Source organism: Aquarana catesbeiana, linkage group LG01 (assembly GCF_042186555.1).
Source record: "Aquarana catesbeiana isolate 2022-GZ linkage group LG01, ASM4218655v1, whole genome shotgun sequence".
In the NCBI taxonomy this organism is placed as follows: domain Eukaryota; kingdom Metazoa; phylum Chordata; class Amphibia; order Anura; family Ranidae; genus Aquarana; species Aquarana catesbeiana.
Window position 1 is genome coordinate 279,254,510 of NC_133324.1, and position 23,163 is coordinate 279,277,672.

Here is a 23,163-nt window from a genome sequence, read left to right on the forward strand (position 1 = left end):
GATTGAACTCCAGATATACTGAAACCTTATACTCACAATTCAAACAGTACTTTTTCACATGGAATTTTTTTTTTTTTGTCTGTTTACCCTGGCAAAACCTGAAAAGATAAGACTCTACACTAGTCTGGGCAACTCTGCTTTGTAATTTCATTGCATATTTAAAGGTATCGTTACACAATTTTACTTGCGGAAAAGTTTCAAGTGTTGCTTGCAGTCATTAGGTAGTGTATGGTCAATCAACAGTCATCAACAAGTAATTCAGAGTGACTAGAAATAACTTCTGCAGTGAAAATCTGCCAGCACCCTGGACATTTCATAAGGTTTGCACCCAAACTGTTCTACAAAACTGAAAGGATTTATTCTGTATGTGTGTGGGGTTTTTTTTTTCCTAATAGAATTTGTTGAAAGAAAAATAATTGCTGCCTGCGCAGGGAGTTGTTTCAGTAGTACAGGCAGTCCCCAGGTCACAAACCAGATAGGATATGTGGGTTTATTCTGAAGTTGAATTTGTATGCAAGTTGGGACAGGTACACTTCTTTTTTTTTTTTTTTTTTTTTGTGGAACTCCAGCCAAAAAAATTATTACTTTTTTTTTTTGGATAGGATGGGGGAGGGTTAACACCCCTGTAATGTTTTGTTGTCTGTGGAAACAAGGATTGGTGATAAAGCTTCAGTGAAGACACCTCTTTCCCATTAAACTCTTACAGGAGTGAATTTCCCTTCCTAGGGGTAGATTTCCTCTCACGTCCTGTTGTCTCTTTCTGTAAGTATGAGTATGTAAGTCGGATGTTTTTAACTCAGGGACTGTCTGTAATTTTGTAAAATTGGCAATTCATTTGGGTTGCTATCTCATTCGTCTCCACCACCAAGTAAATTGGTAGTATACCTGGTTTTCCCCTAACATTGTGTGGTGGGTGCCATGTATGACTTGGACAGGGAGTTTAGGCTGTTTAGCTCTTTATAAGGGTGCAAAGTGTTGTGTCACAAATTCAAAGACGCTCAGGTATGTATGGTTTCTAATGGTAGAGTTGTTCAGAGTTCTACAATAAATCATTTTTGCATACTTTTTAATAATGCCTCTTGCACACTGTAACGATGAGCAACAGACAGTCCTGGCAGTAACAACTCGAGGCTGGGCTGTATACCACTCCGTGCATATTTTGCATGTATGTACACACAATTCTTCTACAGTTATTTTAGTGAAGGAAGTGTGGCATATGTGCATATACATGCAAAAATACTGACCAGATTTCTGCATTTTTTTATTTATTCTGATCAATACACAGTGCATGTTCACATGCCTGTGTGTACAGGAACATTGAAAACAATGGGCAATGGGCTGCATTTAGATCAATAAAAACAATTTCAGTATACTGGAAAACTGAGGCGTTTTCAGGCAGCAGTGCCTAAGGCGACCCAGACAAATGGAAGTGGTTGGAAAGGCTCAAGATATTTTACCTAATGCATTAAGGAACCCCCCCCACTAGATACTTACTAGGGCCTGTTCTCGATCCAGAGCTGTGCCCGGGAGAAGCGTCTCTCTATGTCCCTCCTCACTGGACCTGGTGAAAGCAGTGGGATTCATTGGCTCCTGCTGCTGTCAATCAAATCCAGTGATGAGGGAGTGGGGGCAAGGCTGAGCTGCACTGCACCAGACCAAGCCTTACAGGTGTGCCACCATGGGGAGTGGATTCCTATGGTGGCACACAGAGAAGAGGAGGAGCCAGAAGTGCTGGCAGGGGACCTCCCAGAAGAGGAATATCAGGGATGCTTTGTGCAAAAACATTGCACAGAGCAGGTAAGTGACATGTTTAAAAAAAAAAAAAAAAGAACTTTACAGCCACTTGAAATAATTTGCTACCTGTGCCCACTCTGCTGGTTAAGCACTGGAAGTCAGAGCCATGCTGAACCTTCCCCCGCTCTTGCATCATGACTGGCAAATGAAGTACAGGAAAGCTAGTAGAAGTTAGTCAGGTTCACCTGGACTTGTTCTGTTTGAAAACCCTTAAAGACAGGCACAAGACGGTAAGCTTCTGTTGGTTGATGTGACCATGATAAACAATAGAGACCACTTGCAGAGTCTAATTTTTATCTTTTTTTTTTTTTTTTTTTTTTTTTAAATTGTAGTGTGACCAAAAGCCACAGGTATACCAGAAATAGTGGTTGCTTCCAAGAATCTATTGGTGTTGTGTTATGTAATCTGTTTAGATGCAAATCGTGCTTAGTGGAGTTCTCCTTAAATGCACTAAACAGCACCATGTATTATGATATTTCAGTACAGATGGACTTTAGTCTGTGTGCTCTCTTTGTCTATAGAAATGAAGTACAGGAGATTGTGCCTTATGTATGTCTGTTTGCATATAGTCCACAATTTGCAGGCATGTCTGATAAATACAGAGGCATGAAATGGTGTGAAAAGTATAATTTCATATGCTAAATATTTTCTACATTTCCACATTTGTGAACGGATACACATCTGTCATGCTTTCAAGAACTTTGTCTCTCTCTGTTCAAAGATCAGTTTACCAGTGCCAGATCTGTATCTCTCCAGCCGGGTGTGCCACATTTTAGTACTTGCATGAGATAGTGGGCAGTAGTTAACTTGTGCCTTCAACAGCAACAAGTCACTACATGCATTTGTATTTCTCTGCTTGTTATAGGGTTTTCAATTGGGCCCTATAAAGTTGCTTAATTTCCTAGTTTTTCAAACAGGAAGGTAAGACGATTAATTTATTAGGCACTGGGAGAATCTACGGGCAGACTCTCCTTCATTCTAAGCCCATATTGCTAGATTACAGGCACACCTTGTGCCCCAGGGCAACACTACCCCCACCCCCTCCTCTCTGTGAATCTTCTCCTGCCAGGGTGTGTCTGGAATGGAGATTAACTACTTATGGCCAGAATATTAGTGCTTTTTTTATCTGCCTGACAATGTGTTTCTACACAACATACCCACTGTTAAATAAGAAGCCTAATGTGAAGGTGCATATGTAGTTATTCTTTGTAAAGAATCATGACCAGAACCCCTCCCATCCTCTGGAACTTCCTACCCTAATCTATCCGGCTATCTCCTACTCTGTCCACTTTTAGAAGATCCCTGAAAACTCATCTTTTCAGGGAAGCCTATCCTGCCTTCAGCTAATACCGAAATCTTTTATTTCTCCCATTAGTTAATACCCCACAGTTATTACCTTTTTTGTTCCACCAGCCCCTCCCTATTAGATTTGTAAGCTCCCAGAAGCAGAGCCCTCCTGTATTGAATGCTTCCGCTGAATATCCTTTTATGGTAGTAGGACACATCTGCTCTGGAACCTAGGAACCTTCAGTTCCTAGGTGTGATGCAAAAACAGGTTTGAAAAACGGTGACATGACCATTAACAGTTCACATTCCAAAGCTCATCTAGTATGGAGCAATTGTTAGCCACATTTTACAGTTTTTGGCACTGCCAGCACTTATGATGTATGTCTCTCCAGGAAGAGAATTATTTTGGCTTGGGTGGCATTCTTATCTGGCACCAATGGGTGTGTCACCCCGCCCCCCCCCCCCCCCCCCCCTTTAAAAGACTAGTTACCCCTTTGACAAAAAGGAAGATTCTTAGCTGAGGTTGATGTTTTACTCTTTCTGGGGATTACCAGTTGGGAGGGCAGATCCTGGAAATAGTCCTTGGTAGTGGTATGTCGCTTCATGAGGGACACCAGCTTGTCTACATTCTTGGAATCTGTATGCCGAATGTGCTGCTGTAACATGACAGGAAAGTCTCTGATGCATTGCTGTCTCTCCACAATCTGAGTAGGCAACCATTTGTTTGTAAAGTGGACTATGTCGTACATCTGGGAGCTTGTGGGGTCAAATTTTAATAACGCACATACACTGCTCTCTACAGCCATGGGAACCCCAAATCTGGCTAGGATTTCTTCTTGCATTTTAAAATACTTCTTGGCATTCTGGTGTTGTAAGTCAAAGTAGGTGTTTTGGTGCTCCCCCATTAAAAAGCAGCCTACTACTCAATGGGTAGCTTCTCATACTCTGCAACTCTCTCAAAGATGCTGAGGTAGCCCTCGGCACCATCCCCCAGGGACATTTCCATAAAGCCGTCTGTATCAAGATGTAGAAGAAGGCCCCTATACCACTGTTTGCCTCTAACAGAACCTGTACTTGCTGCTGTCCCTCCAAGAAGGCCTGGTGAGCTACAGTAAGCTGACGCATCTTTTGAGCAGTTAAGCAGTTCGCTTGCTGGTTAGCATTTGCCAATATGAACTATTTCGGACAATAGGCATATGCCCACATCAAGCTCCAAGTTGTGATGGAGACAGGCTTTACTGGTTTGCAGGGGTAAATCATGCAAGAGGCAGGGGACACCCAGGAACAATCCAAGCAGGTTTGTTCTACATGGCAGCAAACACCTTTTCAATACAGCAAGGCTTTGTACAGCAAGTTCACAGAACAAACATCTGCTCATCTGAGCCACTAATTATACTCGGTCCAGATCCTGATTGAAGGTGACCATAGATGGATTGTGTGGGTTTTTTACTTTGTTTTTTTTTTCCTTGTAGGCAGGGGAGCTTTGAAACATGGGTGTCTGCTGTATACATATGGTAACTTTTGAGCCAGAAAGTCTGAGCTGCTTCACATATCTAATGCAGTGTTAGTCTAGGTCAGAGAGACCTGCCAGAGCCTATGAAAGAACTTTTAAGGATACGTTCACACTATATGCGGTGACCTCTGTTTTTCTGCAGAAGAACAAAAACACATTTCGCCAATACAGCCACAGAAAACAATTGTTTTCTATGTGCCACGTCCACACCACGAGGGTGGTGCAATCCTGCTGCATCTCTCCATAGTGCACTGCATGTCACCACAGTGTAAGGCACTGCCAAAACACTTCAAATAAAGTTATAAAAAAAAACGTTAATGCGATTGTTCACTGAAATTTGCATTGTACTGGCCTGCACAGCCTGCTTTGTTTTACAGTGCAGCTAGTATGAATGAACCCTAACATTGAAGGCAGACCAGTTTTCAGAAGAATGTGAAATTACCCCCAGGTATTTTAGAAGCTTTATGCGCACGTGTCAGGTTTGAGTTTTACCTCACAAGAGTTGATGCTGGAACAGAAGTTCCCATTGGAAGATTCCCTCAACCTCCTGTTCTAATGACAATTTTATAATTTTTGATTTCGCTTTGCTTTTTGCCTCAGTAATCACCAGGACCTTTTAGAGAGGGTGAATCTATCCCAGGAGGGACAAGAAGAGCAATAACAACTTGACAGGCTCTAGCACCACATTCTATACAACAGTAGAACCTTGACTTAAAATCAGGGTGAGGGCAACTTGTATAGCATATACAAGTGTGTGTGTGTGTGTGTGTGTGTGTGTGTGTGTGTGTGTGTGTTTGTATAAAATCAACCAGGAAGGTTTTTGTGTGGATTTGTGATTATATGAGTTTATAAAGGAGGGTCTAATTTTGCTTGTACTAATTTTCTGCAGTATAATTTAATCTGTCATCATGTTTTTAAGTGCAAGGCCTGAGTGTCATAGAATAATGAAAGACACTGATGGAGGAAGCAGTATGGTGGTGAAGTGTTATCTGTCTATAGAATGATCAGTGTATTCTCATGGTGCCGATTAGAACTATAGTACTGTACGATCTTCCACACACAGTTCAGGCTTGCTTTTTAAAGTGACTGTTGATTGCTCACTTTTTCATATTATTAAGATAAAGAGGCTAAAATACTGCTTGGCTCTCTCCTGCCACCTGCATTACCCAACAGTGCTTTGTAGCATGAAATTCGGTCCCACTGATTCATCTGGGAAACTGATGTTGCTTGCAGTGTCGATCGCTGATCCCAGCAACTCTTATGCCGCGTACACACGGTCGGACTTTACGGCAGACTTTGCCCGGCGGACGGAATTTCGACGGACAATTCGATTGTGTGTGGGCTCCAGCGGACTTTGTTTTCTCAAAAGTTGGACAGACTTAGATTTGAAACATGTTTCAAATCTATCCGACGGACCCGAGTCCGGTCGAAAAGTCCGCTCGTCTGTATGCTAGTCCGACGGACAAAAACCGACGCTAGGGCAGCTATTTGCTACTGGCTATGAACTTCCTTGTTTTAGTCCGGTCGTACGTCATCACGTACGAATTCATCAGACTTTGGTGGATTGTGTGTAGGCAAGTCCGTTCATTCAGAAAGTCCGCCGGGCAAAGTCTGCCGTAAAGTCCGACCGTGTGTACGCGGCATAAGTTTTTAGTACTCAAGTCTGGTACTCAACCTAGTGGGCTGAAGGGAAAAAAACTGAGGGGGTCGCTGTACTAACTACGCAATGTTAGTACAGCGTTCTCCCCTGATGTTCTGTTGTGTTCTGATAGGAGGATTGTTCCCCTTTCCAGAACGCATCGGTCCGCACTCACAGCCATTGGCTGAAAATGCTGATTGAATGCCGATCGACTGCTGGTTTTCCAACACGCTCGTTTGACAGAAGACTGTCATGAGATCCACTTCTGTTGGACAGGCAGCTGTACACACGGGTTGAAAGTAGGACGTCCTCTACTGTAACGGCTGATTTTGGCCGGTGTGTACGGGGCTTTACTGGTTCTTTCACTGACCTCACAAAACTGTAAACATTAAAGCGGGGTTCCACTCAAATTTTTAACTTAATCTTACCCCCTTCAGTTAATTGCATAGATGTTCAAATGCTGCACGAAAAAATTTTTTATCGCTGTAAATACCTTTATATTGTACTTTATTGTGGCATTTCCTGTCTCTCCTCCCATGGGAGTAGGCGTGTTTATTGCCTTTCCCTGGCGCCGCACTGTCTCCTGGGAGCTTACTTGCCTGTTCACTGGGACAGCAGGCCCATGGATTGCATTGTGAGATGAAGCCGTAAAGCACCACTATTGTGCAGCACTCCAAAGCAGGAAAGGAAGCCTATGTATATAATGAGCAGATATGGCTGCTCAATGCATACACAATAACTATACATTCAAACAAGGTTTTCAGAACACTAATACACATTTTACTTTTTGTGTGTGTTAAGGCCAGGTTCACACTAGTGCAATTTCAAATGCGGCGTCAGTGTAAATTGCATTCTTTTCAGTTGTGCCCTTTCACATCGATGCAGCGCAGCCCGTTTTTGGAAAAGGTACATGTGCTAATTTGGTGCAGTTGCAGTGCAATGTTGGCCCTATAGACTTCAATGGAAACACCAAAAAGTCAAGTTTTTTTGTGTATAAATCCAGTTTCCTACAAAAAAGATGTATGTAAATTGAAAAACACTTCAAAATTGCACTGAAAAATAACTGAAATATGCTAAATTTAAAGCTAATTTCCTGTAAGGATACTATGCTGTACTGTACTTTTTATATAGTTTGGGTTTTGTTTTGTGGACCTCACTATAATGTACCTGGTTGTCCTACTCCTCCAAGCTCTACTTTATATTAAAAAAAAAGAGGAGTACGTACCTTGCAATGACCAAAAGAAACCAAGTAAACCCGGAGAGATCTGTTTTGTGTACAGATGACTTTTGAGAAGGTAAAGCCGTACTTGCTCTGCAAATATCACTCACAGGAAGTACATTAGTTACTTAATAGGTTTTATTGTATAGCATTTATATACACAAATTAGGAGGCTGTTCCTGAATTCTATGCATACGAATCGGCCTGCTGAAAGTAATATGCAAGTATAAACAAGCTGCATGCAGAGTTCTTGATTTATTTGTTTCTCCATTGCGGTTTGATATCGCTGCTTTCCCCCCCCCCCCCTTTTTTTTTTTTTCCTTGTTGGCTTGACACACACACAGACTCCTGTGCAACAGTCCAGGCTCCTCCTCCTCTGGGCAGGTGTTCTGCATTTCAAGAATGAAATTCCCAGCCTCCTTCTAGCAACAAATGTTTGTTCTCATAAAACTGTGTCAGATCTCCCTCCTCTCTCTTCTGACACGCAGAAACACACACCTGAACTCCTCTGCCAACTCGAGTTTTGAGAACACTTTGGCTCACACATCACTTACAGCAGGATAAGGAAGCAGGATTGATCGCTCTGATTTTTTCCATCATGTGTGCGCGCATGATGTGTGTGGTGTGTTGTGGGTTTTTTTTTTTTTTTACGTTTCTCATTTTTAGTTCATTTATGTATGCATATCGTATACGCTTTCTACGAAAGGGCAATTGGCATTTACCCATTCAGTTCAGAGTAACCATGTTTCATAGTAGACTAATTTGAAACTATCATTTATTTATTTTTTTATTGTGGCTAAATGCAGCCGATCATTTTGGCCCTTCACAAGATTACAGATGTAAAAGACATATTCAGAATTTTACTAAAATGTACATCTGGGTATGTTTTTAAAGTATATGCTGAGGGCAGACATACAGTATCTCACAAAAGTGAGTACACCCCTCACATTTTAAAAAAAAATCTTTTATTATATCTTTTCATGTGACAACCCTGAAGAAATGACACTTTGCTACAATGTCGTAGTGAGTGTACAGCTTGTATAACAGTGTAAATTTACTGCCCCCTCAAAATAACTCAGCACACAGCCATTAATGTCTAAACCGCTGGCAACAAAAGTGAGTACATTGTAGCAAAGTGTCATTTATTCAGTGTTGTCACATGAAAAGATAGAATAAAATATTTACAAAAATGTGAGGGTACTTTTGTGAGATACTGTATATTTTGTATGTCTGCCCGCCCTCAGCCCCCTCTCCTGATTTTTGTACTCATCTTCCCCCAATCTAGTGAGATATTGGATGTGCAGCTTATCAGAATCCTTTTTTTCCCACTTCTGTTGCATCTTTAGGAAGTAAGTAAAGGAAAATCTTCCCAAAAGGATAGGAAAGTTTTAAACTGTTTTAACCATTACCTACTTCATCCAAACTAACAGAATATGTTTTGGGCTCAAGATATATCGTTGAGCCATAACATTATGACCACCCTTCTAAAATTGAGTAGGTCTCCTTTTGCCAACAAAACGGCCCTGCCCTGTCGAAGCATGCACTCCACTAGAGCGCTGAAGGTATGCTGTGCTATCTGGCACAAAGCCATCCGTAGCAGATCCTTTAAGATCCCACTTGCTTGCCTCCTTCCCATAGTGCATCCTGGTGTAAACTGTTCCCCAGGTAAATGACACACCATGTAAATGAAAACATGATTCTTTAGACCACCACCTTCCTTTTCTCCGTGGTCCAGTTCTGATACTCATGTGCCCATTGTAGGCACTTTTAGTTGTGGACACTGGTCAGCACGGGCACCCTGTCCGGTCTGCGACTATGGAGCCCCATCTGCAGCAAACCTCAATGCACTGTGTGTTCTGGCACCTTTCTATCAGAACCAAGACTAACTTTTTCAGTAATTCAAGACAAGTCACCAGCTCTCCATTTTCCTTCCTTGGACCACTTTTGGTAGGTCCTGACCACTGCAGACCAGGAACACCCTGCAAGAGCTGCATTTCTGGTGTTGCTCTGACCAAGTTGCCAAGCCATTACAGTTTGGCCGTTGTCAGTCGCTTGCTCGTCTTTCTTCTTTCTTTTTTCTGCTGTCAACACATCAGTTTCAGGGAAAACATGTTCACTTGCTGGCTGATCTATCCCACCGACTTTCAGGTGCGAAATGATTAATGTTATTCAGTTTACCTGTCATTGGTCAGAATGTTATGGTGGATCGGTGTACACTTTAAGGGCTGTACAAAGTGCGCCACTTAAAAAGGTGTTTGAGGTTGAAGCAGAATGTGGATGAAGCAAGCCCCGAGCCTGTAATGCCGCGTACACACGGTCGGACTTTTCGTCTACAAAAGTCCGACAGCCTGTCCGACAGACTTCCGGCGGACTTTCGGCGGACTTGCAGCAGACTTTCTAACGAACGGACTTGCCTACACACGACCACACAAAAGTCTGACGGATTCGTACGTGATGACGTACACCGGACTAAAATAAGGAAGTTCATAGCCAGTAGCCAATAGCTGCCCTAGCATGGGTTTTTGTCCGTCGGACTAGCACACAGACGAGCGGATTTCGGGGTCCGTCGTAGTTACGACGTAAAGATTTGAAGCATGTTTCAAATCTAAAGTCCGTCGGATTTGAGGCTGAAAAAGTCTGCTGAAAGTCCGGAGAAGCCCACACACGATCGGATTACCAGCCAGCTTTAGTCCGTCGGCGTCCGTTGGACTTTTGTAGACGAAAAGTCCGACCGTGTGTACGCGGCATAAGTGTACTGAAAACTGGAGTGTGATAGGGTGAGAATTTTTTTTTTTATTGCAGTCTGTGTCCTTGTAGGAGAGATCTTCCCTGTTCCAATGACCCCACAAGGAGTGAGCGAAATCCTATCAACTGGGACACGCAATCAAAACATGGCAGATATTGGAAAGGAGAACAAACTGCAGCACCCTGAATTGCTTTATACTCTTTGGATTAATTTGTGCATAACTGCGCTGCAATATATAAAGTTGTATAAATGATTACCTTTTTAAATGTGTATACAGAAGCTATGATGTTGTAAAATACAGGGCATTTATAAAGTATTCAAACCCCCTTTACTCTTTTCCATTTTGTTATGTTGCAGCCTGATACTACAGTTTAAATTCATATTGTTCTCATTACTCTTCACCTGCCTTTTTTCAACCAGGGTGCCTTGGCAAAATGCCAGTGCCAGACACAAGCCAGTGGGTGGATGAAACCTGCCTTTTAGTTACACAAACCCACAGATTATTGTATCCCATTTACAACCTTCTTGCTGCCAACCTCCTAATGACCAGTGACCTAATCAGTTGATAGGGAGGATGTCAGTTGTCTGCATATAATCCTAGTTTGACCCTCCCTTGCCTCTCTCCATCAGCTTTGGTACTGGCAAAAAACTGAGGGAGAAGAGAAACATTGGAATACTAGTCAGTACCAGTTTGCAAAAGTGTATTTGCGTTGAAAGAATAAATCACCTCTAACGTTGGGTGTCCTACGTGTATTGATGTTGCTGCATTATGTAAAGCTATCGAATCATTTCACATTTTAGAATATGGTGCCTCAACACTGTCCATAATTTTGGAGGGTGCCTCGAGATTGTCCATAATTTTAAAGGGTACCTTGACTAAAAAAAGGTTATGAAACACTGCTCTTCCCTCAGTACCCCATAATAAAGTGAAAACAGAATTTTAGCAATGTCTGTGAATATACGAAACAAAGGAAAACTGAATTGTCACATGCTTCAGCCCCAGAAGATTTTACCCCCTTCCTGACCAGAGCACTTTTAACGATTAGGCACTGTCGCTTTAACTGACAATTGTGCGGTAATGCGACATTGTACCCAGACAAAATTGACGTCCTTTTTTCCCCACAAATAGAGCTTTCCTTTGGTGGTGTTTGATCATCTCTGCGGTTTTTATTTTTTGCACTATAAACCAAAAAAGTGCGTCAATTTAGAAAAAAAAAAAAACACTATTTTTTACTTTTTGCTATAATAAATAAATTAATAAATGAATAATATATCCTGATTTTAATTTTTTTTAAAGCAAATTTTTTTCTTAGTTTAGGCCGATATATTCTTCTACATATTTTTGGTAATAAAAATTGCAATAAGTTTATATTGATTGGTTTGCACAAAAGTTATAGCGTCTACAAAATAGGGGATAGATTTATAACATTTTTATTTATTTATTTTTTACTAGTAATGGCGGCGATCTGCGATTTTTATCGTGACTGTGACATTATGGCGGACACATCGGACAATTTTGACACATTTTTGGGACCATTGGCATTAATACAGTGATCAGTGCTTTAAAAAATGCATTGATTACTGTAAAAATGTCACTGGCAGTGAAGGGGTTAACACCAGGGGGCGATCAAGGGGTTAATTGTGTTCCCTAGTGTGTGTTCTAACTGAAGGGGGGATGGGACTGACTAGGGGAGATGATAGATCGTTGTTCATACTTTGTATGAGCAGAAAATCTGTCACTTCTCCCCTCAGAGAACCGGGATCTCTGTTTACACACAGAGATCCCGGTTCTCCCCGCGTTACAAGCAATCGCGGCAGGCCAGCGGTCATCGAGACTGCCAGGCACTCACATTGGCTCCGGGGCCAGCTGTGGGCGCATGTGCGCCCCTAGTGGCCACCAGAGGGAGCGACGTAACATAACGGCGATTCGCGCAGCCGAGCCATATTGCCACAGTACAACTTCGACGGCTGGTCGGCAAGCGGTTAAAAGGGAACTTCAGCCTTTCCCCTTCCCCCATTTATTTTTCCCCTACTTACCTGGTACTTTGCTCTGCACATTAAGGATACTCGCATACCAACAGATCCAGTGTTGAGCTACTGGGATCCTCCTCTCTGCAGCCTTTGCACAGGTCCGGCACCCCCATGTTACCTGAGACCGCAGCCGGCTCTCCCGAGTGTAGGTGTCGCTAGGCCCACCCCACCCCCCTTCTTACTGTCATGCATCCCAGAAGGCACTGGGGGCACAGTGTCACTCACCTAGGTGGATTCCAGAAGTTGGGGGTCAGGCCGAACATTTTAAGCCACAAAAAAAATTAAGTAAACAAAAAAAAGTAACCCAATATCTGTGCTGCAGAGGGGGTGGGGCAGGATGGAGAGGAGGAGAGTTCACTGGGAGGGTGAAGTTCTGCTTTAAGTGTAGAGACCCTTCACGATGCTCACTAGGGTTCAAGTCGGGGCTCTGGCTGGGCCACTCTAGGAAATTCAGAGTTGTCCCTAAGCTGCCCTGTGTTAACTTGGCTGTGTGCTTAGGCTTGTTGCCATGTTGGAAGGTGAACCTTCAGACCAGTCTGAGGTCCTGAGTGCTGTGGAACCAGTTTTCATTGAGGATATCTCTGTGCTTTGCTCCATTCAGCTTTCCCTTAACCCTGATCAGTCTCCCAATCCCTGCTGCTGAAAAACGCCCCCACAGTATGATGCTACCACCACCATGCTTCACTGTTGGATGGTATTGGGCAGGCGATGAGTGGTTTCCTCCAGACATTAACATTTAGAATTGAGGCAAACGCTTCAATCTTGGTTTCATCAGACCAGAGAATCTTGTTCCTTATAGTCCGAGTCCTTCAGGTGCTTTTTTGCAAACTCCAAGCGGGCTTTCGTGTGTTCATGCACTGAGTAGAGGCTTCCATCTAGCCACTCCAGATCTCTGGAGCTCAGTCAGAGTGGTCACCTCTCTTAAGCCCCCCCCCCCCCCCCCCCGATAGCTCAGTTTGGCCAACTTTTGAGTCCTGGTCATGCCAAACTTCTTCCATTTAAGAGTTTAGGAGGCCACTGTGCTTTCGAGAACCTTCAGTGCAGCAGAAAATTTTTTGAAGCCTTCCCCAGATCCGTGCTTTGCAATAATCTGGTCTCTTAGCTCTGAAGGCAGTTCCTTTTGACCTCCTGGCTTTTGCTCTGAATAAAGTATGCATTGTCAGCTGTAAGGCCTTTTTATAGAGGAGTGTGTGACTTTCCAAATTATGTCCAATCAATTTATTGTACCATAGATGGACTCCATTCAAGGTATAAAAACCTCTCCGCAATGAGAGAGAACCGTTCAAGAGAACCAGGAGGCATCTGAGCTAAAATTTCAAGTGTTGCAAAGGGTCTGAATACCTATGCCAATGTGATATTTCAGTTTTTTCTTTTTCATACATTTGCAAACATTTCTAAAATACTGTTTTCACTGTAATTATGGTGAGTGTAGATCGAGAAAAAGAATTTAAACAACTGTAGTATCAGGCTACATAACAAAATTGAAAAAGTAAAGGGGGTCTGAATACTTTAAGAAGGCACTGTATATGTGGGCACAGCTTCATATTGTATACTTTGGCATAGTTATGTATTCTGTTAGTGCTTATTGACTTGAGCTGTGATATAAGAATCACTTGCTCTTTAATGGCAGTTGGATCTTTGCCCTTTTCGCCGATAAGTGTCAGTGTGTCTTTTCACTAAATATAACAGTACTGTAGATACTGTGGGTATTTAGAAGTATTTCATATGACTGTGTAGTTGTTTTTGAGCTTTTTGGAGAAAGGCACTTGTGGTACCTCAAAGCCCCCCTTTCTATCCTGCTATGGGATCGTTCCTCAGCCTCCTGCTGAGCCTGGCAGCCTGCACTTTTGCGCACACACATTTTCCAGAGTCTGTGTGGTCTCTTTTGTCCAGTCTCCTTGCTACTCAGTGCCCGCCTGTGCCAGCTGCCTCTGAGGGGGGAGAAAAAGAAAATGAGTAGTGGAGGTTTTTTTCTGTCTCGTCAGGTGTCAGAATACTTCTTCCTTTTTTTTTTTTTTTTTAATTCCTTCATTTTACAAATGAGCTCTTGCCTTTCAGATATATAAACCCTCCTAAGACAGGAGAGTGGATAAATCTGGGGAGACGGGAGGGCATGCTTGTTCCTCATACAAGTAAAATGGCAGTCAATTCCTGAATGGGAATATTGTAACAATGGAGCATATGGCAGAGGACTGCCTATTGGGCTTCATTAGTGGAAAGATACAAAATGCAGCTTGATATTCTGTTGATATAATGCATAAGTAGGAGCTTCTTGCCATAGACTTCTAAGAAGGATCTGACTGCTGTTCTACTCATTAGCCAGCGAGGTGGTCAACCGTGTACTTGGGCACAGTTATGCTCATGCCATTTCTTGGGCCTTCCCTGTGTTTGCACAGTGTGTAAAGATGCTGTACACTATCTATTGCAATACTTGTCTGCAATCTTTTCTTTGAATACAAATACATTCTGAGATGCTTTGGCTGTGCTTTTTTTTATTTCTCAGTCATACTTGCCTTTTTGTTTCCCAGCTTTTATGTTTTTTCACTTTGCTGTGGAACCCCGTGTGTACAGTAGTGGCTGCCAGGGAGCAAAGCACACTGACCCTTTTGTACCTAGTGGTCATACAGTGTGGATCCCAGAAGCAGTACCATATTAAAACAGATCAAACACCTAACTGTATGACATTTAATTTGCTAAAGCATTTTGTATCATAAACAAATGATATTCTCTTTTGAATCTCGCATCATTGCTCTGGACCGTTATCCTGATGGTGAAAATGATGGACAATGTATGCTGCTTGTATTCTCCATCTGCTGCTAGTATGACCTCGCAAGAACACAATTGGGAGACAGTTGTCACCCTAAAACAGGAAGTGTCTGAACCAGGACCTTAATGACAGGATCACCAGGATTCCTTTAGGCCTCATTCACAATGTTACTACAATACAAATTAAAGTGGTTGTACAAGTTTTGTACCTTCATGCATTGCTCAGCCCCCCTAATGCCGCGTACACACGAGTGGACTTTTCGACCGGACTGGTCCGACGGACCGAGTCCGGCAAACAATTTGACCATGTGTGGGCTTCATCGGACCTGCAGCTGACTTTTTCGGTCGAAAATCTGAAGGACTTTAGATTTGGAATATGTTTCAAATCTTTACGTCGGAACTCCGCCGGACCCGGTTCCTATCGAAAAGTCCGCTCGTCTGTATGCTAGTGCGACGGACAAAAACCGACGCTAGGGCAGCTATTGGCTACTGGCTATCAACTTCCTTATTTTAGTCCGGTCGTACGTCATCACGTACGAATCCATCGGACTTTGGTGTGATTGTGTGTAGGCAAGTCTGTTCATTCAGAAAGTCCGTCGGATAGTCCATCGGACCAGTGTGGTCGAAAAGTCCGCTCGTGTGTACGCAGCATAATACTTACCCGATCTAGCACTGTGCACGAGAGTGGCTGCTCTAACGGGTCTCTGCCTCTCCATTGGCTGAGATACAGCAGTGTGAGCCATTGGCTCCCGCTTCTCTCAATCACAGCCAGTGAGCCAATGAGGGAAAAGCTGGGGGTAGTGCTGAGCCCCATTCTATGTGTTTTATGGACACAGAGCAAGCGGCTTGCTATGGGGGCACTCAGAGAAGAGGAGAAGCAGTTGCTATGGGGGCACTCAGAGAAGAGGGAGAGCCAGGAGCGTATTTGTTTTTGGTTTTGTTTTTTCATATTTTAACCTTTTAACCTTTTAATATCACCTTAATGCACAGGTAATGTCATTGCAATGTACTGCCATTTATTTTGAATTGTACTCCAGGGAAATACAGTATAAGTAATTCAAGATGCCCCTGTGCTATAGAGCAGTACAAATGTGAATGCTGTGCATTGTGGTATACTCTGTGGGTCTTTTTAATGTGTTAACCTATTTAAATGCATGGGCTGCAAAGTGTCTACATTTGGGACTGTTGCTCTGTCCCTAAAAGCATGTAACTGCATGGATGTGTAGTTCCATGTGAACAGCCACAGGGTCTCTCATTGTTCTGTATAGGCTGCTGGCCGCAGTTGATCTCATACACCCTTGCATACCTGCCGCAGAAAAGGGGGGTTCTTCTTCTTCCTCCCCCTATATTTTTACCCAGTGACCCTGCCAGTATCACGTTTGTGTCCCATGGTGACCATGCTCTCACTGTATCCATGGAGCAGCAGCATTGTCACTCTCGGTTGCTCATCTCCATTCTGTAGAGAACGTTGCCTTGTAGTTCACAGAAGATAACCGAGAGAGCTAATAATTGTTTGAGATTTTAGTTCAGTCCACAGGATACTGGCTTTCTATCCGGATGATTAGGCGCTATTCTGTATTTGCAGAATATACAATATACATGGTAATGCCTTACAAAATAAAACTAGAGCCACCATATTGAAGGACTTGTAAGTTGCAATATATTACATTTTTGTTTTGGATTTAGATACACTTTTTTCAGCTGTATTGATTTTTGATCTAGGCCTTTTCCAGATTTTCTGCCCTCTTAATAGTCATTACAATGTTTTTACAATATAAAATGCCATTGGCCGGCTGCTTTAACATCACCTGAAAGCAGGTGGCTTTTTTTTTTTTTGCACTGTAATCTGTTTGTGTCCTGATTTGCTTCCCCTTTCCTCCTCCTCTACATTTAGATGTACACTTTCTCTCTATCCCTTCCTACTTCTCTCTCCACTCCTCCCATCTTGCTGGGCCCCGCAGGCAAACCTTGCATATGGTTTAAATTGACTGAGAACCTTGTCAGCTGAACTTTGCTTGACTCTGCTGTAGCTTGAGCAGCATTCATGCATTCCTGACTTGTGTGCCTTGTCTTTTTGGTTTTGTAGCACGAAGAAGGGTGGGTTTCTTTTCCCCCTCCATTTCTGGTATTGCTGGTAATAATGTAGAACACATTGTAGCATACGGCAGTGAAGTGAGTCAAGCTAGGAGTATTTAAAAAGACCAAAACACATTGCAAGCAGGCAGGGAGCATGATGGAAAAGCAGTTACGATATTAGGATAGAATGTCTGGCGTGTGTGTTTTTTTGTTTTGTTTTTTTTTTTTATTTTTTATATTCAGAGTTGAAAATGCTTTAGTCTAAATTGGTTCTAGATATTTATATCTACACCTGCTGGGACATTGGTGTACACGGCCCTGCAGTCTATCCCATGCCATGAAATTTACCACCTTGTTTTCAAGATAATTTTCCTATACTTGACACATTTTTAAAGCTATGTCTTGGTGCGCTAAAACGCTTGTGTGTTGGCAAGGAACGTGGAGTGCAGTGAGGCGGTATAACAGCCTAAAGCCTAGTACACATGATCAGAAAATTGGACGAAAAATGCCACTTTTGAAGCGATTGTACGATAATCTGATCGTTAGTACACAGCTTTTGAGAGCCGATCACAACAGTTTAGGCAAAATTATCCGGAGGGACAAATACAAAAATGTTTCTTATACGATTCCAGAGCGTATGATTTCTGTTCAATCAGTACGGTATTCACGAAAAAAATCAGAAGACCAAGACCACGCACGCTTGGAAATGAAAGAATACAATACAACACATGCTGGTTCAAATCCTGACCACGACACTACCTGCCTGTAGTTTGCATGTTCTCCCTATGCCTGCGTGGGTTTTCTCCGTGTTTCCTCCCACACTCCAAAGACATGCTGGTAGGTTAATTGGATCCTGTCTAAATTAGCCCTAGTATGTGTGAGTAAGGCCTCTTTCTCACGGGGCGGATCAGCGATGATCCGCCCCGTGAACATCCGCTGGCTCAGCGGGGATCGCTCCGCCGATCCCCGCTGAGCAGGAAGATGACAGGTGCATCGCTGCACGCTGTGCAGCGACGGACCTGTCAGAGCGCCGCTCTCCCCTATGGGGGATCGGATGATGACGGACACTACGGTCCGTCGTCATCCGATCCGAAAACGGATGGAAAAGTAGGTTTTTCCTCCGTTACACTTTTCGGATCGGAGCGGGGTCGGATGTCAGCGGACATGTCACCGCTGACATCCGACGCTCCATAGGAATGAATGTATGTCCGTTTTTCATCCGAAAACGGAAGGATGAAAAACGGACATACGGATCGTCCATGTGAAAGAGGCCTTAGGGACATTAGATTGTAAGCTCCTTGAGGGTAGGGACTGATGTAAATGTGCAATGTATATGTAAAGTGCTGCATAAATTGATAGCGCTATAGAAGTACCTGTAATAATAAATTACATTACTTCCGAAGTTGTATTCTGTCATACGAAAGTTTTCATAACTTTAGTAACCTCTTCATTTTCGATGTGAGACTAGCATGCAAAAAAAGCAACGGAAGATCACTCGTCCGATATTCTTATTGTGTGTATGAGGCTTTAGGATTATGACTTTTCTTCACCAAGTGGTAAATGAGAAAATTTTGCTGTACCAGTGTCCCACCACCAACTTCAGTCCAGCAAGTAAGACTTAATGTACATGGGACGCTTTTAAAAACTCTCCTGAATGACTTAACTTGACAGATAGTAACCGACGTTTAAAAAGTCTGTTTTTGCTGCATTTTACAGGAAGTGAGATGGAATATTGCCTAAGAGGCCTAAGACTATAAATAAATTAATAGGCATTCCTATTCCAACCTTACCACGCTACCAAAAACAAAAACAAAAAAAGTCTGGTTGGACTTTAAAGGGAAAGTTCAAGTTAGGCAGGCAATACATGGGTCGAATTTCGAAAAAGAATCTTCTTTTGAAAATCTTATCCTTTTTTTTTTTTTTTTTGTCACTTTAGTCGACCATCTAGAGAGGCTTGAATCAACTTTGCAGTTCATTTATCTTCCAGCCTCTCTCTTTTGTCTCATCATTGTGACACTTGCCATATAAAAAAAAAACGATTAAAACCAAATATGTAACACATCTGTTAACATGACTTGTCGCCTACGGGGATCTTACAGTAGCCGATTCGACAATATTACCTACTTATCTACTTACCCGACCCTCCCTCCTCTCCCCCCCCCCCCGTCCTTGAAAATCTTATCTAAGAATTTTCGTTCGTATTTCGCACCATTAGTGGGCTGCAGCAACAGCCGATTTTCGTGCGGCCATCAAATTTGAGTAATCGGACGTGTTGGAAATTTTTTGAAAAACTAACGATTTTCTAATCAATGATGGGAGAATCGTGCAAAAAATGTAGTCAAAAAAGAAATGCGCATGTGCAAGACAATTTCTGGAAAGAAGATTCCCAGCCACGAAAATTCTTTTTTTTTTTTTTCTGTAGCAACATGAGGTGAAATTGAAGGCTTGGTTGGTCATATTTCAAAATCAATGATTGCATCATCGGTTCACAAAACGCACAAATTTTCTAATTTTTCAAAAGAAAATTCTTTCAAAATTCGACCATGTATGGCCAGCCTTAGTCTTTTAAGTTATTGCATTAACTTTTAACCAGGGAAGAACAAACTATTATATTACTATATCATGATCCATTCTGTCCAATTCAGGAGCAAGAAGCAAAACTAGAGAGAACTTTAAAAGTTAGGCTCCAGCTATCATTTTTAGGAGCATTGGCACCGGCTTCTAAGCTAAACAAATTTTTAGGAAAGGTGGTAGTATTCCAAACTGTCCACAGCTTCCTTTTTATGTCTCTTGTTGATCTGGATATGGTCTTTTATCATATTCGCCAGTGAAAGATGCAAATTAAAACAAATAGTGTGATCCACTTATTTAAAATGTAAATACAACCATAAAAACTGTTACACACATTTCATAAGTGCTCATAGCATTATAATGCTGGAGAGATAATAAGTTGCGGATTGTTGGAACACTACCATCTTTCTGTTGTGGAAATAGGGAAGTAAAGAGAAGAAGTGGAACCTGCAATAAAAGTAATTACCAGAATAGATACCCATAAAGCTGAGTTGCCTTTTTGTAATGGGGGGGTAATAGAGATGGAGAGTGCTTGTATAATTTGAGGAGGATGATCGTGTTAAATGTGGTGTGTGGGGAGCACTTTTAGAGTATTGTGAAGTGAAGATCCCATAGATTTTTTTTAGCCAATATTTTGAGTATTGAGTATTTTGAGGTGATAGTGCTGCAGATATTTATGTATCCAGGAGTTGGGTTTTTTTATTTTTAGTGGTCTGTATTCCCATTTGGAACATTTTGTCTTTTTCCTGTTGCAGAGAAAAGACAGGAATTAGTGAAAATCTCAACAAAGTGAAGGGAAACCTTACCTTTGACAGTTGTCAGTTGAACATACAGTACCCTGTTTGAAATATGTCCCGTTACCAGAACAGAGGTAACCGATGTAGAAAAAAAATAAAAATTAGAGCACCTTTCACAGGTCCTAACCCTCCCCAGCTTTATTCAAAGCTAAACTATTTAAAAAAAAAAAAAAGCGATTCCTCGGACCCAGCCCATCCCCGATCAGGGTAAAGAGCCAATGAAAAAAAAATTAAATAAAAAACCCAGTGGGGATTAAATGACCAAAAGAAAGCTCCTATTTGCGTGAAAAAAATAATACTAATTTTGTTTGGGTACAGTGTTGCATGACTGAGTAATTAGCATTGAAGTGCAAGAGCACTGAAATCTGAAAATTGGTCTGGGCAGGATGGGTGTATAAGTGCCCTGTATTGAAGTGGTTAACCACTTGTAGACCACCCACCGTAGATATACTGCAGAAGGGCGGCTGCTCTGCGCAAGATCCAGCCCGCTCCTGCTGTGATTATATCCAGCCCGCCGATCCTTCAGTACAGAGGGAGAGCGGCGATCTGCCTATGTAAACAAGGCAGATTCCTGTTCTGTCAGTACAAAAGGCATGGATCCTGTCTCTGCAAAGCAGGTGCACCGATTCATGCCTTCCCCTAGTACAAGCACCTCCCCCACAGTTATGTTATCCACTTCCCAGCCAGTGTCAGTACAGAGCACTGATCACTGTATTAATGTCGCTGCTCCCCAAAAAGTGTCAGTGTCCGATTTGTCCACCCCGATATTGCAGTCCCGCTATAAGTCGCTGATCGCCGCCATTACTAGTAAAAAATAGAAATATCCCAAAGTTTGTAGATGCTATAACTTTTGCGCAAACCAATCAATATATGCTTATTGGGATTTTTTAACAAAAATATGTAGCGGAATACATTTTAGCTTAAATTTATGTAAAAAATGTAGAATTTTCTTTTTTTTTTTTTTTTTTTTTTAATTGGATGTTTTTTATAGCAGAAAGTAAAAAAAATATATATATATTTTATTTTTTTTTTTTCCATAATTGTTGGTCCTTTTTTGTTTATGGCGCAAAAAACAGGTGATCAAATACTACCAAGAGAAGGCTCTAATTGACTCCTTTTACATTGGCACCGCTCCGCATTAGCGGTAAAGTATTTAACCCCCGCTAGCGGCCGAAGAAAGGGTTAAATGCGCCCGAAAAGCGGCTCTGCTGAAGCGCTTTTCAGGTGCTTTGGCAGCGATGCCCATTCATTTCAATGGGCAGGGGTGGTGGAGGAGCTGGTGTATAAACTGTTCCAAAGATGCTGTTTTCAGGACTTTTTTTCTTGCAGGCGTTCACACTAGGGCTGCAGGGGAGGCGTTTTTCAGGCGCTATTTTTAGCCCTTTAGCGCCTGAAAAACGCCTTCAGTGTGAAAGGGGTCTTAGTGGGGGAAAAAAAAAGAACATAAATTTTATTTGGGTACAGCATCGCACACCCGCGCAATTGTCAGTTAAAGTAATGCAGTGCTGCATCCCAAAAAATGGCCTAGTCATGAACGGGTCTAAATCTTCCCGAGAGCAAATGGTTAAAATATGGGAGAGCTGCTAATACGCAAAGTGTCAAACAACAGAATAATTTTTTGTGCTCACCCCACTTAAAAAGTGATAGAAGGGACAATTTGCATTGCCCCGTCTATTTCTGTATGTGGATGATGGCACTGCAATTATTTTAATTAAAAAAAAAAAAATTGAAATCCCTTTTTCCTAATCAATATATACAGCTGTCTCATGACCCAGATCTTTCCCAGCCTGTCTACAAGGAAGCATAAACAGAGATTCCAGTTCTCTGCTGCTGGTCATGTTTTATATATATAAATAAGCCCTTGGAAAAATAATTATCATCAATAAACTGTTTTAAATTGGCATACAAATATATATTTTACATCAAATCCTTATTATTTTGTGTAAATAACATGGTGTGGGCAGATTTCTGTCACACTCCTCCAGCCTGTGTCTTAGAATAGGTGAAGCCTTCATTAATCTACATGTATTATCCTGCCCCCATTGTGTTTAGCTGGTTAGTGGCAATGGAGGAGGAGCAAGGGAGGGGGCTGTCACTTACGACTGTGTATGATTCTATAGTCACATGGGCTGCTCAGATGTTATAGGGAGGAAATGCTCAGCATAGAAACTGACCTGAAAACTGAGCATGTGCAGAGTTGCCACTACAGTTGCAAAATTCCTAGCTGAATCAGGGACATGAACAGAAGGTGGAGATAGAGAGCAGCTGGATCAAAAAGGTTTTTTTGCAGAAAACTAGCCTCATAGTGAGTATAAACAGCATGTAATACACCATTTATTGATAGTTTTTTTTATGATGTGGGTTTAGTGACACTTTAAGACTCTTGGGGGTGCCATTTTGTTTCTGTGCTTGTGCTCAATATTGACAGCTACCCCATGCCAAGAAGTAGCCATACACCTATTTATTTTTAGTGTATGTGTGTGTATATATATATATATATATATATATATATATATATATATATATATATATATATATATATATATATATATATATATATATATATATATAGTGTGTGTTGTATGTATGTTTGTTTCAGAGTGGTCATTTTTAGGGGTTTGCTTTGTGTCCAGTTTAGATGTGAATATTGTGTTGTGGAATCTGTCCCTAATATCTTTTAATAAATAGACAAATTTGAAATGAAACCTTTTTAATTGATGTATT

At 41.9% G+C, this 23,163-nt stretch overlaps 1 protein-coding gene across 1 annotated transcript in view; it reads left to right on the forward strand.

Annotated features, from left to right (window-relative positions):
- The window catches only part of HIC2 (HIC ZBTB transcriptional repressor 2), a 64,537-nt gene that overhangs the window by 30,275 nt on the left and 11,099 nt on the right, over positions 1–23,163 (forward strand). The window lies entirely within an intron of this gene.